Genomic DNA, 11,298 nt, shown 5'->3' with positions numbered 1-11,298 from the left:
ATTTCACACTCTATTCACCGATGGTGAGCTACGATCGTCCGGTGGGCAGGACCATCGACCGATGGTGTATGACTTCTGACCAGCTGATGTAATTTTAACGATCGGCCGATTGGGGGAGACCATTGACTGATGGTGTGTTGACGATCGGCCGATAGATGGGACCATCGACCGATGGTCTTAGGCAGTGAAATTTTTACTGAGTGTTGAATTATAAATGTTATGCTGTCCGTGTGTTTTTATGATTTTCAGGATGTAAAGTAATTGATATACATTCTATAGTAAAGTAATTACTATCATTATCATTAGTAATAATATAATTATTAGTATCATTATACTTGTATTACTATTAGTTGTAATATTAAGAGTATTATTAATATAAATATAAGTATTAAAAGATTAATTATAATCTATAAATAAAAATAAATAAAAGAGAAATATAAATAAGAACATAAAAACAGATATATGAATACTAATACATATACTGTTATATATAAATATACGTACATAATACAGTTATAAATATATTTATATTAGTAATATGTATATGTTTCCTATATTCATTTTGTATATAAAAATATAAATTTTGTTATGTTATATGTATTAAATATATTTATATATATATATTTATATATCATTTGTTTGCTATTGAAAATAGTAATTATAATAATATTAAAATAATATTAAATATGGTAATAATTATAATACTTTAGTTTTCTAAGAAAAATAATAATGTTAATAATTCTATTAGTGATAATAATAATGATATTAATGATAATAACTATAAAAATATTAATTTTACTATTAATGATAGTTATGATAATGATGTTAGTAATTACATAATAATAATACTCATGATAATATAAATACTAATACTTATAATCATGTTATTGGTAACAATAATAATAATCTTAATATTAATATTAATGATGATAATAATATTTATAGTTATGTTAATAATACTCATTTTAATGATAATAATATGTAATTGCATTATTATAGTATTACTAATAATTAACTTAACCATAATTGTAACAGACTAAAACCCGGGCTAGTTGTAAGTTGTCTATTTTTGCCCTTAGGGTTTGTGCTTAGTCTTAAGTGCTTTTATTTTAATTATTTTAATTAGTGTTTTATTATATTTTTGTTGTGACCAGTTTGTGACAAGGGTCTCATAACAGGTTTGTTTATTTTAATTGGACCTCGTTTGGGTTACCTAATCTTGTGCGAAAGATATCAGATAACTGGTAAATACCCGTGTGTGATGGGGTATTGTGTTTTAACATAAATAAGAGCTGGAGACCAGCTCCCTTCTTGAAGTTTCCTGATTTTTCATTTCACTCTCTCTCACTAAACCTAACCTCACCATCTCAAACCCTAAATCATTTGATCTCGAATTGAAGCTTGATTTTGGTGTCAAAACGTTCCTTGTGTCATTGTGATTCTAACAAAGTAAGGTTTGTAAGATTTCATGATCAAATCTATGATTAAATGGGTTTTTAAGTTAGTTTTTGTTAAAATGGGGTTTTGTGTCAAATTGGTAGAAATTGATGTTGTTTGTGTTTGAATGTTGTGGGTTTATGTTCCAAAAAGTTTAGTGTACGAGTTGTGTTCAGTTTTGAGGTCAAAAACGTGTCCAAAGTCGAGATTTGGTGATTTTGGGTTGAAACCCGTCACTTTGCTGCTGTTGCAGCTGATGAACTACCTTCGGCCGATGGTCGTTGACCATCGACCAATGGTGAGGGACGATCGGCCGGTGGACATGACCATCGACCGATGGTGTATGACTTCTGACCAGCTGATGTAATTTTGACGATCGGTCGATTGGGGGAGACCTGATAATGCTAAAAATGAACATATATTTCATAGCATTATTCCCCAAGAAAGACAAGCTTTTAGTTGCAAATGTTCTATTTACAAGTGATATTCATTTAAATATTAAAAGGTGAAGACAAAAGACAGATTCGACGAATTGAAGACGCAAACGACCAAAAAGCTCAAAAGTACAAAATACAGTCAAAGAGGTTCCAATTATTGATAAGAAACGTCTCGAAATTACAAGAGTACAAGATTCAAAACGCAAAGTACAAGATATTAAATTGTACGCAAGGACGTTCGAAAATCCGGAACCGGGACCAGAGTCAACTCTCAACGCTCGACGCAACGGACTAAAAATTACAAGTCAACTATGCACATGAATATAATATAATATATAAATAATTCTTAAAAATTATATATATATTATATTAATATTTAAAATCGTCGGCAAGAAAGAAGCCAAAGCTGGTGAGCTGGAATTTCAAACTCCGCGACTCGCGGAGTTTGAAGGCAAAAAATGCCGCGAGTCGCGGAGTTCCCCTAGACTCAATTCCCTATAAAAGCAAATGCAGTTTGATCGCAAAAACCATCCAATATATCAATCTCTCTATATCTATATGTAATATTTATATTTATAATTTATATTTTAATTTTAATTTTAATTTTAATCCTAATAATAAGGGTATGTTAGCGAATGTTGTAAGGGTGTAAGTCGAAATTCTGTCCGTGTAACGCTATGCTATTTTTAATCATTGTAAGTTATGTTCAACCTTTTTAATTTAATGTCTCGTAGCTAAGTTATCATTATGCTTATTTAATCCGAAGTAATCATGATGTTGGGCTAATTACTAAAATTGGGTAATTGGGCTTTGTACCATAATTGGGGTTTGGACAAAAGAACGACACTTGTAGAAATTAGACTATGGGCTATTAATGGGCTTTATATTTGTTTAACTAAATGATAGTTTGTTAATGTTAATATAAAGATTTATAATTGGACGTACCCATAAATTACCATATACACTCAATCGGACACGATGGGCGGGGTATTTATATGTACGAATAATCGTTCATTTAACCGGACACGGGAATGGATTAATAGCCACTAGAATTATTAAAACAGGGGTGAAATTATGTACAAGGACACTTGGCATAATTGTTAACAAAGTATTAAAACCTTGGGTTACACTCAACCGACATCCTGGTGTAATTATTAAACAAAGTATTAAAATCTTGTTACAGTTTAAGTCCCCAATTAGTTGGAATATTTAACTTCGGGTATAAGGATAATTTGACGAGGACACTCGTACTTTATATTTATGACTGATGGACTGTTATGGACAAAAACCAGACGGACATATTAAATAATCCAGGACGAAGGACAATTAACCCATGGGCATAAAACTAAAATCAACACGTCAAACATCGTGATTACGGAAGTTTAAATAAGCATAATTCTTTTATTTCATATTTAATTTCCTTTATTTTATATTTAATTGCACTTCTAATTATAGCACTTTTATTTATTGTTATTGTATTTAATTGCACTTTTAATTATCGTACTTTTTAATTATCGCAAGTTTATTTTATCGTACTTTTATTATTCGTAATTTCATTATTGTTATTTACTTTACGCTTTAAATTAAGTCTTTTATTTAATATTTTACATTTGGTTTTAACTGCGACTAAAGTTTTAAAATCGACAAACCTGTCATTAAACGGTAAAAACTCCCCTTTATAATAATAATATTACTTATATATATATTTGTATTTTTATAAAAGTAAACTAATATAGCGTTAAGCTTTGTTTAAAGATTTTCCCTGTGGAACGAACCGGACTTACTAAAAACTACACTATTGTACGATTAGGTACACTGCCTATAAGTGTTGTAGCAAGGTTTAAGTATATCCATTCTATAAATAAATAAATATCTTGTGTAAAATTGTATCGTATTTAATAGTATTCCTTCTAAAATTTAATAGTATTTTATACCCCTTAGCTTTAACATCAAGTTATTTTTGGTGCCGCTGTCGGGGACAATCTAGCTTAAAAGCCAGAAGCGCAACGCTAAATAAATAAATAAATAAAAAAGATTTTTATTTTTAGTTTACTTTTATTAAAATTCACTTTTGTAAAAATACGTTTTTAATTATTCGAAAATATAAAAAGAAAACAAAAATTTATATATTTTTTAAAGATTTTGTTAAATATTTAAGTTTTATAAAGATTTTGAAAAAAACGCGTCGAATTTTAATCAACCTGTCATCTGAAAATTGGAACCCCGCGACTCGCGGATTTTGCAGCTTCAAGTACCGCAACTCGCGGAGCCACCCTGACACCGACAGAAACCCTAATCAGCATTTATTACGGATAATTATTATTATTATTAATAAACCCTAATTACTTAATTATTATTATAATTAGTTTAAGTTTTTAAATTGAATTGTATTTTAAATCTTAATTAGTTTTATTATATATAAAAATTAATAGTTTAATAAAATAAATAATATAAAAATAATATTTTTATAAAAATTGTAATTTTTACAACTTTTTGTATATTTTTATATTTTGTCCCTTTTTAATTGTTTTAGCGTAATATTTGTATTTTTCGCTAGTTTTTAGTTTTAAACTTAGTTTTTGCCATAGTTATATTTTTATTTCTAGATTTTTAGGCTTTGCCGTAAAATTCCTTAAGTGCCTTTTCTTTAGACTAAGATTTAGGTACTTTAGAATTTTGCGACGCCTTTTTAAGTTTTAGTTTCTTTTTAAGTTATTGCCATTTGGGATATAGTTTTTCTTGTAAGCTTTAATATTTTTAGACACCTTTTACCTATGTATCAATTATCATTCCAATTAGTAATCTCAATTTGCGATTATAATTTTAAGTTAGTGATAGTAATAAGGTTGGGTTAGTTTAGTGTTTTTAAGTTCTATAAGTCATTTTTTTTCTTTCTTATTTTTATTTTTCGATCTTTTTCCGACACGCTCTTTTTCTTTCTTATTTCTCGCTATTCTAGTTTTTAGGACATAGATTTTTATTCTACTTCTTATCTAAATTTCTTAAAATTACGAAAATTTATTTTAAGTGGTTAAATTGATAGTCATCAAAATTTTCTGGTTCGTAGTAATAGTTGGATTTGTACGTGGACCGGGTTATTGGAGCCAAACAGTCCTCAATTATATTGAGACCAAACGAATCCTGCCCCTCTGCTGCATCTTTTGGCTATTCGAAACGTGGGCAAAATCAGAAAAGTCTATTGATTGGATAACTTATATAATTTTTCTTTCCTTTTTAAAAACTAATAGGATATTCAGTGAATGCACCGAGCAAGATGTTCACCACCTTTTGTACGTTCACCACCTGTAACTAGATCAAGACATTTAGCAAATATTACCGCCGTTGATTTTTCTTTAGAATCGTCATCCAGTCGATCAAGTACTCCAGTTCAAATTTCCGATAATCTATTTTTTGAACCCGACCTCACAATTGAGAATTCGGAGAATATTCAGGGACGATTCATAGATCCTGAACCACTAAACTTTCCTCCGGAACCACCAATCATTCAAACAGAGATTGTTAAGGAACGAACCATTAAATCGGAATCCTCTAGTGATTCAGATTCAACAAATTCAATTATGGAGAATCTGGAACCTTTAAGTATGGAAGACCGAATGAGAGCTAAACGCACTGGCCAAGGTCACGCAATTACTCATCCTGACATTAATGCGCCAGATTATGAAATCAAAGGACAAATTCTACACATGGTGACTAATCAATGCCAATTTAGTGGTGCGCCAAAGGAAGATCCAAATGAACATCTTCGTACCTTTAATAGGATCTGCACTCTATTTAAAATAAGAGAAGTTGAGGATGAACAGATATATCTCATGTTATTTCCCTGGACTTTAAAGGGAGAAGCCAAAGATTGGTTGGAATCGTTACCTGAAGGGGCGATTGATACATGGGACGTTTTAGTTGAAAATTTTCTTAAACAATTCTTTCCGGCATTTAAAGCCGTAAGACTTCAAGGAGAAATTGTTACATTTACACAGAAACCGAATGAAACTCTATATGAGGCGTGGACAAGATTTGGAAAGTTATTAAGAGGATGTCCGCAACATGGTTTAGATACCTGTCAAATAGTACAAATATTCTACCAAGGATGCGACATCACTACAAGGAAAGACATCGATATAGCAGCTGGTGGTTCCATTATGAAGAAAACCGAAACTGATGCTTATAAAATTATTGATAACACTGCTTCCCACTAACATGAGTGGCACCAAGAAAAAGATATCGTTAGATCATCTAAAGCAGCTAGAGCCGATTCTAGCCATGACTTAGATTCCATTTCCGCAAAGATAGATGCTGTTGAGAGACGAATGGAAAAGATGACTAAGGATATTCACTCAATACGAATTAGTTGTGAGCAGTGTGGAGGACCACATTTGACAAAAGATTGTCTCAGTATTGAATTAACAATGGAACAAAGAGAGAATATTTCATACATAAACCAAAGGCCTGGAAATAATTATCAGAATAATTATCAACCGCCAAGACCGATTTACAATCAAAACCAGAATTATAACAGAAATGTTTCATACAACAACCAACAAGGTCCTAGCAATCAACAAGTATCCAATAATACTTACAACCAGCAAAGACCTAATTTTCAAAACAAACCACCACAACCCGATGATAAAAAGCCGAATTTAGAAGATATGATGACGAAGCTAGTTGAAACTCAAACGCAGTTTTTCACATCTCAGAAACAAACTAATGAACAAAATGCTCAAGCATTTAGAAATCAACAAGCTTCTATTCAAAATTTGGAACAAGAAGTAAGTAACCTAGCAAGGTTAATAGGTGAAAGAAAACTGGGAAGTCTACCTAGTGATACAAATGCTAACCCCCGGAATGAAACAGCTAAAGCCATTACCACAAGAAGTGGTACAACACTTAAACCACCTGAAATACCTGTAACTTCTGATGAAGCTATTCCTACTCCACAAGAACCACAACCTAATCAAGATAAGGAAAAAGAACCGGTAGATGAAAAGGTTAATGAAGATAACACAATTAAGGATAAACCTTATGTTAAACCATACCAACCACCACTTCCTTACCCGAGTAAAATGAAGAAAGAGAAACTTGAAGCCGAGCAATCCAAATTCTTGGATATGTTTAAACAGATAAATGTAAATCTTCCTTTCATTGATGTGATTTCAGGAATGCCTAGATATGCTAAATTCTTGAAAGATCTAATCTCAAATAGAAAGAAAATGGAAGAACTCTCGGCTGTTACTATGAATGCTAATTGTTCAGCAGTGCTGTTGAATAAGATACCAGAAAAATTATCTGATCCAGGAAGTTTCACAATTCCATGTTTTCTGGGTAGTCTTAGTTCAATAGAAGCATTGGCAGACTTAGGTGCTAGTATAAATCTAATGCCGTATTCACTATACGCTAAACTAGACCTTGGAGAATTGAAACCAACCAGAATAAGTATACAACTAGCCGATAGAACAATAAAATATCCTAGAGGGATAATGGAGAACATGCTAGTTAAAGTTAGTACTTTAATATTTCCAGTAGATTTTGTTGTTCTGGACATGGAAGAAGATTCTCAAGTTCCTCTCATATTAGGAAGACCATTCTTAAACACGGCTAAAGCAATGATAGACGTGTTCGGTAAGAAACTGACCCTACGTATAGAGGACGCGAGTGTTATCTTTTCAGTTGATAGAGCAATGCAACAACCGCAATCTGCAGATGATACATGTTATTATATTCAAACTATAGACTCACATGCAGAATTGTTAGAAGAATTTCCAGAATTACAAGGAACAGGAGAATGTTCTTTAGGAGAAGGTAATGAACCAATTGATGAAGCTGAAATGTTAGCTACACTAATAGCTAATGGATATGAACCAACAATAGAAGAAATTCAAATGCTAAAAGAAGAAGACAGATATCGATATAAATCATCGATAGAAGAACCACCGAAATTAGAGTTAAAGCCACTTCCAAACCATTTGGAATATGCTTATTTACATGGTGAATCTGAATTACCTGTAATAATATCGTCTTCTCTTACTGAAAATGAGAAATCACAACTCATTTCTGTGTTGAAAGCTCATAAACCAGCCATTGCATGGAAGATTCATGATATTAAAGGAATAAGTCCTTCATATTGCACACATAAAATCCTTATGGAAGAAGGTCATAAAACGTATGTGCAACGCCAACGAAGACTAAATCCTAATATGCAAGATGTAGTTAAAAAAGAAATTATTAAACTGCTAGATGCAGGTTTGATATATCCAATTTCTGATAGTCCATGGGTAAGCCCAGTTCAATGCGTGCCTAAGAAGGGTGGCATGACTGTCATTACAAATGAGAAAAATGAGCTTATTCCTACTAGGACTGTAACAGGATGGCGTGTATGTATTGATTATAGAAAATTAAATGACACCACCAGAAAAGATCACTTTCCCTTACCTTTCATTGATCAAATGTTGGAAAGATTAGCCGGAAATAGTTACTATTGCTTTCTTGATGGATTTTCCGGATATTTTCAAATTCCAATAGCACCTAAGGACCAAGAGAAAACCACATTCACGTGCCCTTATGGTACTTTTGCTTACAAACGCATGCCATTTGGACTTTGCAATGCCCCTGCAACCTTTCAAAGGTGTATGATGGCGATTTTTCACGACATGATAGAAGAATGCATGGAAGTTTTTATGGATGACTTTTCAGTCTTCGGTGATACATTTGAAACATGTCTAGCTAATCTTGAACGAATGCTTATTAGATGCGAACAATCAAATCTAGTACTTAATTGGGAGAAATGCCATTTCATGGTTAAAGAAGGCGTCGTTCTTGGACATAAAATCTGAAAAGAAGGAATTGAAGTGGATAGAGCTAAAGTAGATGTAATTGCTAAACTTTCACATCCCACCAATGTTAGAGGAGTTAGGAGTTTTCTAGGGCATGCCGGTTTTTACCGACGTTTTATAAAAGATTTTTCTAAAATTGCCACTCCTATGAATAAACTCCTAGAAAAGGATGCTCCATTCATCTTTTCAGATGAATGTATCAAATCTTTTAATATTCTTAAAGAGAAACTCACTAATGCGCCGATCATGATAACACCAAATTGGAATCTACCGTTTGAATTAATGTGCGATGCAAGTGATTTTGCAATGGGAGCCGTTTTAGGACAAAGGATTGAAAAACGATTTCAACCTATATATTATGCTAGTAAGACGTTACAAGGAGCACAAACAAATTACACAACTACTGAAAAAGAACTCCTTGCTATTGTCTTTGCTTTTGACAAATTTCAATCATATCTCGTTCTAGCAAAAACGGTGGTCTATACCGACCATTCTGCTCTTAGATACCTATTTTTGAAACAAGATGCCAAACCAAGATTAATCCGTTGGATCTTACTCTTACAAGAGTTTGATATTGAAATCCGAGATAAAAGAGGAGCAGAAAATCTCGCCGCTGATCATCTTTCTCGTCTTGAAAATCCCGAATTAGAAGTTCTAAATGAATCGGCCATACAAGACAACTTTCCTGATGAATATCTATTGAAGATAGATTATAATGAAATCCCATGGTTTGCAGACTATGCAAAATACTTAGTATGTGGATTCCTTGAAAAAGGATTATCGTACCAAAAACGAAAGAAATTCTTTAGTGATATAAAACACTATTTTTGGGAAGATCCACATCTGTTTAAAAGTTGTCCCGATGGAATAATACGCCGATGTGTATTTGGAGATGAAGCTAGTAAAATTTTAAACCATTGTCACACAGGACCAACAGTGTGACAACCCGGAAATTTCCAACCAAATTTAAACTTTAATCTTTATATGTTTCCGACACGATAAGCAATATTTGTTAAGTTAAATTGCAAGAATTTTAAACTATGTTCATACATTCATTCAACCTCGACCATGTTCCAACGATTCATGAACCATTAAACGAATATGATTATATATGTATATGTGTATATATATTATAACTTGAAACGTAAACAAAATATTAGATTAAATACTTTATATGATTGTATCTGTTTCAAAATATTTATCAATGGAATTAGAAGATAAGATCAAATGATTGAATTATCAGATATATTGAATTATGATTACAAGTCTCTGTTGAAAGGCCCACGTTGATTTGAGAAATCTTTTCGTTTTAACAATATTCGGAAAATGGTAAAGTGATTTATAAATAAGAACAAATTGTCAATCATTGAGAACTAGACAAAGGATAGTGGAAGATTGAATCTCATAAAGACTCGATTGATCTATTTAGTTTCAAACGTACAAAAACGTTTTCAGTTTAAAAAGAACTTTATTATTAAAACGTATATAACTTTTATAAATATCTAGAACCACTTTTGACAACTCATTACTTAACTAGTATGATAAAGATAATGATATCTATATTTTATTTTGTTAAATATATATAACGATTTAAATTAATATTATATATATTTATACGCGTATTATACGTACATAGTTTTATACTTTTACTATACTTAAACTTTACCTTTACTTTATTTTTACTTTACTTTAACTTTAATAATTCACTTTAATAATTCATATTTTAATAATTCACTTTAATAATTCATACTTTAATAATTCACTTTAATAATTCATACTTTAATAATTCACTTTAATAATTCATACTTTAATAATTCACTTTAATAATTTAAAAATCTATTATAAATAGAATTCAATAGGTTTCATTATTTCATAGAAACTTGAAAATATTTTTCTCTAAACTCTCTCAATCGATTTACATATATATATTTACTCCGTATTATTTCAAGATATTATTAGTATACATAAAATATTACGACGGAGTGCTGTCTGAGTGATTTCGAAATTGTTTTTCGAGTAGGATAGGATTAAGGAAATTATGGGTTATAGCTATGGAGGTGATTGAGTATGGTTCATGGGTATGCTAGTGAGGTCAATATAGTGTTTATCATTTCTGTTGTGTCTACGTACCTTTCCTGCAATATTGAATCTCAATATTGATACGTGAGTACTCATAATTTAACTTTTACATACTAATAGTGTATCCCTGACTAGTGCTCGAGTATTTAGGATTATGCATGCTTGTACTTTTGATATTGCCCTTAGACAGGTTAGGTTGAATATTGAATTAGTTACACTTGCGGTTGAGATAAGGTATAAGATATGCATGTCCTTGGAAAGCTAGCGAAAAATTAAGGACTTTTCCTTTAGATATCGAATGGTTTCGATGAACGGATTAGAAGTTATAATCAATTGAATTTTCTATATTTTTATTAAAAATGATTATTATTATCGTCGTTTTTATCGTCGTTCTAGTTTTATCTTATTATTATCATTATTATTATCTTTATCAATAAAAGGGATTTATCATTAAAAATTGTTATCTTTTTTTATTATTACTATCGTTATTATCGTTAAAG

The sequence above is a fragment of the Rutidosis leptorrhynchoides genome, chromosome 2 (assembly GCF_046630445.1).
Source record: "Rutidosis leptorrhynchoides isolate AG116_Rl617_1_P2 chromosome 2, CSIRO_AGI_Rlap_v1, whole genome shotgun sequence".
Classification (NCBI taxonomy): Eukaryota; Viridiplantae; Streptophyta; class Magnoliopsida; order Asterales; family Asteraceae; genus Rutidosis; species Rutidosis leptorrhynchoides.
Note: the sequence above shows the minus strand (reverse complement) of the source record.